Here is a 7858-nt window from a genome sequence, read left to right as displayed (position 1 = left end):
ATCATCACCATCCTTCACAACATGGAGGACTTAAGCAACATGACCCCGACCATTGTGATTGGGAAAATCGCGGCCTTTGAGATGTCGCGAAAAATGAGTCGGGGAGAGGAGCCAACTTCCTCAAGACCATATGCTTTTGCATGTGATGAAAGGAAGGGCAAAAAGAAGGCTCCCACTCCAAGTTCCTCAAGTGAAGAAGAGGAAAAAGAAGAAAGTGATGATGATGAATATAATCAACCATGCACATCATCCTCCGAGGACGAAGAAACGATCCGACGCGTCGGAAAGGTAATGGGGATGATCCGCAAGATTAATCTAATGGGTGTGCCCCTGCAGGTCGAGGATCTTCTCTTTAACATTGACAGGAAAAAGCAAAGGAAGAGAGGATGCTTCGCATGTGGGGAGAAGGGTCACTTCAGGGACAACTGTCCAAATATGGCCAAACCCAAAAAGGAGAGGAGCAAAGGCAAGGCGCTAACAAGTGTTAGAACTTGGGATGATTCTTCAAGTGAAGATGAACCTCCAAGGACACGCAGCCACCGGTCCTCGTCACGATCATCACGGTCATCACACAAATGCCTTATGGCAAGAGGTAACAAAAACATTCCATCCTCTAGTGATGAAAGTAGTAGTAATGATGAAGGTGAGGGAAAGCCCTCTCTAGATGAGCTTGCGGAAGCCGTAGAATTTTTCCAGGATGTTTGCACTAAGCAAAAAGCTCAACTTAAAACTTTGAAAAATAAGTTGGTTAGCTCTCAAAATGATTACAAAGGTTTGCTAGAAAAATTTGAAACTTTTGCAAACTTAAATAGTGAGCTATCAACTAAAATTGAGCTATTAGAATCTAGTGCTCCATCCACTGCTACCGATGATAGCCTTATTAAAAAGAATGAAAAACTTAAGGCTAAGTTAGCTAGCTCCCAAAAAGCTATTGAAAATTTGCTAGAGAAAATGGAAATTCTTAGCATACACAATAATGAGCTAACTACTAAGCTAGAAAACATTGGTAGCACCCCAGCAGCATCTTTAGTTGAAATACCTGAAATAATTAAGAAAGATGCTTCTACTTCCTGCTTTGATTTAATTGATGATTCTAACCCCTGCAACCAAGTCGTTGTTGAGAATATTGTTGTAAAGACATGTTCGGATGAGGTTGCAAAGGAAAATGAACAATTAAAGCAAGAAGTGGCTCGCCTTGGCAAGGCTTTGTATGACAAGAAAGGCAAAGCCAAACAAATCCGATCTTCACAGGATAACACCACTGCGGGAGTGAACAAGCCTATGGAGGGAGAAACTGTGATTTGTAGACTATGCCACATGGAAGGCCACAAGTCTTTCCAATGCAAGGCGATGATCGGGGATAAACAAAGGCGAAAGCTCAAGCAAAAGCCATCAAGCAAAATCTCCAACACCTACATCAAAAAGGTGAACAAAAAGGATGCTACACCATATTTGATCAAGAAGAAAAATAACGGAAAGGTGATAGCAATCAAGGCCAACAAGCAAGCCAACAAAGGAAAGGGGGCCAAATGCATCTGGGTGCCAAAGGAGATAATTTCAACCATGAAAAGCACCAAGAAGGTTTGGATCCCGAAAGGGAAGTGAGTGGACCGAAGGTCCCCGGGAAATTTGGAGACTTGGCTAAATTGGGATGTATATCATGGGATACATCATATTGGATCAAGTTTATTGCCAAGTGGGTTAGTGAAAATTTTGGACCCAAATTTCCCACCCATGACTAAGGTAACTAGTTTTATTATATTTCTCGTTTTTAGATATGTGTATCTATTTATCTTTTACCTAGCTTACCTTTCTTGCCTAGTATTACATTTGTTATGTACTTTTGTTTAAAATCATGCATACTAGGTAAATCATATGGTAGGATTGCTTGTTTTTAATTCATATACTTAAGCAAACCTACATGGCTTAAAATGTTTATTTAAGCACGGCACATAGCTTTTATATCACTCCATAGTAAATGATGCATCAATTGAAAATTTTGATTTCTACAAAGTGTATCATTTAACTTATATGTGCCAAAGTTTGGATTATGGATAATTTGCCCCTCTTGATATCAAATCAAAGTGCATGTCTCCAACAAGTATTCAAAACTTGTATGCACACCTTTAGGGGGAGGTTACTCTATAATCTAACACTTTGAGACTAACACCTTTTCAAGTCTATTTCATGTGATAGTCTCATTGTAAGGAAAATGAAGTCCCCGGAGAAAGACAACAATCTTCCACTGCAAAATCTCCAAGAACTCTCATGTCTCTCAAGCTCGCCATTGATCTTCAATTGGTATCTTTTGAGACTACATTCAGTATCATTTACATGTCTTCTCCAATATTTGATTAGACTATAGTTCATATCATATGCTTCCATGTTGCTAAAAATGCATAAGTAGTTAACTCATATTCTGTTACCTATGCATAAGGGAAGTTAGTCTTTTCAAACTATGTCTTGCACCTCTAATTTTTCACATGCTTTTTCCTAAGTAGAGGATCTCTGTCAGGGGGAGTATTTCTTCATCTCTAAAAAGGGGGAGAAACTTCTTTCTAAAGAGAACACTCATTTAGGGGGAGTAATCCTTTCAACTGATATCATTCATATTAATTTAATATCCTTCTAGTGGTATCATTTGATAGATTTCTTGATGAGGGCAAGCTTTTATTTTCTTCCTGAAAGGATCACGATGCCCAAGAGGGGGGGGGGGTGAATTGGGCTTTTCTAAAAATCAACACTAATTAAAAACCTAAGCAAGAGCTAAACAAGAGCCCAACTTCACCCCAACAACTAGCACTAAGAATATAATACTAGAAATGTAACAAAGCTAAGATAATACTTCAAATACTTGCTAAACAAATACACAATGTAAAGTGCTTGAATTAAGTGCGGAATGTAAAGCAAAGTTTAGAAGACTCCTCCAATTTTTCCCGAGGTATCGAAGAGTCGGCACTCTCCACTAGTCCTCGTTGGAGCACCCGCGCAAGGGTATCGCTCCCCCTTGGTCCTCGCAAGAACCAAGTGCTCACTACGACATGATCCTTTGCCACTCCGGCGCGGTGGATCCCTCGAGACCGCTTACAAACTTGAGTCGGGTCACCAACAAGATCTCCACGGTGATCACCGAGCTCCCAACGCCACCAAGCCGTCTAGGTGATGCCGATCACCAAGAGTAACAAGCCGTAGACTTTCGCTTGACCAAGAGAAGCCTAATGCAAGTGGTGTGTGCTCTAGGTGGCTCTCACTAGCGCTAATGAGGAACAAGCGCGGATTATGATTCTCTAATCTCCTCACTAGGCTTTTGGTGCTTGCAATGCTCTACCAAAGTGCTGGAATAAATGTGGAGTGCAAGACATTGAATATGGTGGGTGGAGGGGGTATAAATAGCCCTCACCCACCAACTAGCCGTTACAGGCACTTTACTGCGCGATGGCGCACCGGACAGTCCGGTGCGCCACCGGTGCGCCAACGGTGCGCCACCGGTGCGCCAACGGTCGTTTCCAATGGCTAGTTCTGACAGAGAGCCGTTGGACTCATGGCGCACCGGACAGTGAACAGTCCACTGTCCGGTGCACACCGGACAGTCCGGTGCGGTGTCCGGTGCGGTGTCCGGTGCACCACTAAAATTCAACTCTGAACGCTGCGCTCTCGGGTTTCTGCGAAGGAAAAAATACTGTCGTGGACCAGCCTGGCCCCACCTGGCAGAGGGTGCACCGGACAGTCCGGTGCACACCGGACAGTCCGGTGCCCCTAAGCCAGAAACCCTAAGTCTTGTTTTTCAGCTGATTTTCAAATCGGTTTTCGCTCTAACTTGTGTGTGAGTTCTAGAGTGACACCTAGCACTGTATATGAGTGTGATTGTGCACGAACACTACACTAGAACTCTCTTGGTCAAACTACTCATCGACAACCCCTCTTTATAGTACGGCTAAAAGAGAATAAAAGACCTAACTAAATCGCGAGTGTCCACATCTCCTTGACACTCGGACTCCGTAGACCTTCACCTTTTGTTCCGTCGTTTTAGCCGTCGCTTCGAGTTCTTATCTCCGGGATTGTTTTCACCGTTGTAGTACTTCTACCTGTCATGCGACCTAACTTACCATTTGTCTCTGCAAAACACACGTTAGTCACATATAATATTACGTTGTCATTAATCACTAAAACCAACCAGGGGCCTAGATGCTTTCAATCTCCCCCTTTTTGGTGATTGATGACAACCCTACAAGTTTTGTGAGAGTAGTTTGTTTTGAAGATTCTGTCAATAGAAAGAATGGTTAATTATACTCAGTAATCTTTGACAGAAAGAATGTGTATCATAATAATAAGAGTGAGCGCATACACATCATAAGTTTCTTGTTCATATAAAAGAGAAGGTAAATTAATGAAACAAGAGCTAGAAGACTGGTGATATGATATAAGGTGAAAACATAATACACACAGTCAATCATACGCAACGAGAGTATATGACGAGTTTGAGAGCCAAAAACATCAAGCTAGTACAAAAGAGTAGCAAGCACATATATTACATCAAAATGACTCTGACTCTCTACTAACTCTCTAACTCCCCCTAGCTCTCACAACTCATATCTCTCCCCCTTTGGCGTCAAACACCAAAAGGGACCAGAAACTAAACATCAGAAGCAGGAGGAGGCGGCGGGGGCGCATCCGGGCGAGGTCGAGGTAGCAAAGCGAACGCCGACGGAGGGTCAGAGTCAGTCTCGGATCCAGGATCTGTGGTAGAAGCTGGAGCTGGTACTGACTCGGACGGAGGCCGCGCTGCAGGAGCTACCGGAACAGAAGCGGTCACAGATACTGCCACAGCGGTAGTGGTAACAGCAGATGCTGGTGGCACTGATGGCTGCGGACAGATAGAGCTGAGAGCCGGAGAGGTGAACGCCAAAGTGACCGGCCGGAGCGGAGAGGTACCAGCAGGGGGTCCAGACAAGATCGAAGGCACCACTGGAGCGTGAAGCGGTGGAGGCGGAGCAGACTGAACCGAAGGTGCTGTGATACCAGAATGCTGGAGCATGAGAGCCATGAATGCCCTATTCTCTGCCCTATCCTGAATAAGCTGCTGCTGAAGAGCATCCTGCCTGTCCTGCATGCTCTGAAACATTGAGAGCATCCTGTCGGATAAACGGGCCTGCTCGGCTGCCAGGAGAGCCTGCTGCTGGGTGAGAGTCTGCTGCTGCTGGGTGAGAGTCTGAAGAATCGAAGCAAGGGCAGGGTCCATAGCCTGAGGATGAGGAGGGGCAGCACTAGAACTCCCAGCCTCATGATCATGTGAGCGTGGAGGCATAGGAGGCGGAGGCGGAGGAGGAACCCCAAAATCATCATCATCATCATCATCATCATCAGCTGCTGTACCCTGAGTGTCAAACTGTCGTAGAGCTGCATCCTCGGCATGAGAGTCAAACACAGAAGCAGAAGCTGGCACTGGAATCTCAGGAGCAGGGCGGTAAGATCCAAACACAAGGCGTGAGGCCTCAAGAGTGCTCTGAAATCGAGGTGGTTGAATCAGCTGCGCAAAGATGTGGCATAAGTAGTGAGCATAAGGTAACTGCCGACGAGCACGAATCCCATCCAGAACAGTGTCCTCGATCTCACAGATCAGGAAGTCCACAACATCAAACTCAGAGTGGGATACCAGGGCACCAAGGAGCCAAAGCTGAATATGAGTGGTAGCCTCCCTGTATCCCATCCTCGGCAGGAGTGTCCGTCTGACGAGCTCATATAAGTACTTCGCTGTTGTAGTAAAGTCTGCTGGTGAACGTCGCGACCCATCTGTGAAAGGCGGGCGGAACAGAGCCGCGACGTGAGCTGTCCCTGGAGCAACACCGCCGTGAGGGCGACGAGGAGGATCTGAAGTGCCGTAGCAGAGGCTGTGAAGGCGAGTCGTCGACTCAGGGAATCCAAATAGCTGTCGGATCTGACTGGCAGTGATCGTGACATCCTCGCGCTCAAAGCGGAACCTCATCCAATGATGATCCGGGTCAATCCAAACAGAGGCGTAGAAGACGCGGACCCACTCCTCAACATATCTGCCGCTGATAGTCAGAAGGGACAGGAGGCCAGGCAGATAGGTGAGATGCGCCTCAGACTCAGCACCGGCTGCAAGCAGAAAAGCTGGAAGATCCAAGAGGCGGTGCACTCGCAGCGCTATCTGAGCAGACATCTGAGCCCTGAAGAATGACTCCTGAATCCGTGTGCTGAAAAGAACACCTGCTGCTGGGTCTCTCTGAGCTGGTAGCCAGGACTCCACGGGTACGTACCTGAACCGACGTACCCGAGCTGCAGTAGCATGCTGAAGATCAAACAGACGAGGATCCGAAACCAGAGGACGAACCTCAGTCTCATCACGCTCCCGAAAGCGAGGAGGAGGGACAGGAGGAGCTGAAGCGGGAGCGGGAGCAGGGGAAGCAGTGGAAGCTGGCGTAGTGGAGGTAGTGGGTATGGCTGTGGAGGTGGATGGAGCAATAGGAGTGACGGGAGCAGGCAGAGTGGGTGGCGGAGTGGAAGCAGAGGTATGAGTGGAGGAGCGAGACCGGGAGGTGAGACGACGAGCACGGAATGCAATCTGATCGGATGGAACATGCGGCTGATCTCCAAGTGCTGCCTGCGCAGCGGCTGCTGCAGCTGCTGCCGCTGCACGAGCCTCTCTGTCCGTACGCCGCTTCTTGCGGCCTTCTTGCTGCTCCAAATACACAGTCTTGCCCTTCACCTGCCTAAAGGGGCGACGAGGGTCCTCATCGTCGCCACCCCCTGACGCCGACGCATTCTTCGTGCGCGGCATCCTGATCTGAAGTCTGCATATTAGAGAGAGTGACTAAGCACAGAGCAACAGTGACTGATAGATTTAGCAAAGAGTGAGATATCTACCTGGAAAGCTCACACGAGAGGTGACGATCCAGGCAGGACGGGAGACGGCACACGGTCACACAAGGTCACTGAAATGACAGAAGAGGTGAGCACGTATTAGTCACATAGTCATAAGCATATGAAATGTGAATAAATACATACACAGAGAGATATGGCACGAGACGGGACGATCAAGAAGTCAAACGACGTGAAAACGACGTTTGACAGACAAATAGTGACATAGGAGGTTTGGAATTCGAAATGAGGCACGAAATGATATGGAATTGAGCCGATACTTCACGATTAGGTTTATATAGGTGAATATGAGTGAAGTGTGTGCTTGGTTTGAATTTAGGCGAAGAAAAAGGAATTAGGGCACTCGGCTCAGAAACGATCGCTCAAAACGGGAATTTTGGTGAAATTTAAGCCTGGGATCTCGGATTGGCGTGAAATTTGGCAAGTAGGTTACTGGAAGTGTTGTGAAGGTGCCTGAAAAATTTGGGTTCAATTTGAGCAAGTTTGGCTGGTTTGGGCATTTCACCGAGCATGTGGCATGCGGGGAGCTAGGGTTTTGGTGAAACGGCCATTTGAGGTGGGAATGCCCTCCCGAAGGAGCTAAAAACTTGCAGGGATACACAATAGAGATATTTGAACTCATTTCACCAGAGGGATTTGCAGGATTTGACAGGAAAATGAGAGAAGGTCAATGGGATAAATAGAGTGCCACACTGCTGCAGACAGAGCACAGAGAGGGAGAGGAAACAGGGGAGGAAGAGGAGAGCCTGCTCACCGAGAGGGAGAGGACGGTCGCCGGAGGGTCGCCGCCGGTGAGGGGAGATCGCCGGGAGGGGAGAAATCGCCAAGAACAGAGAGCAGCTGGCGGCCGGCTGGGAAATAAAAGAGGTCTCTGGCTCGGTCGGGCTGGAGGCCGTTTTTTAAAACGCGAGATGGGCGCACCGGACAGTCTACAGTGCCTGTCCGGTGCACACCGGAC

The sequence above is a fragment of the Zea mays genome, chromosome 8 (genome assembly GCF_902167145.1).
Source record: "Zea mays cultivar B73 chromosome 8, Zm-B73-REFERENCE-NAM-5.0, whole genome shotgun sequence".
NCBI lineage: Eukaryota > Viridiplantae > Streptophyta > Magnoliopsida > Poales > Poaceae > Zea > Zea mays.
This window is presented reverse-complemented; position numbering follows the sequence as displayed.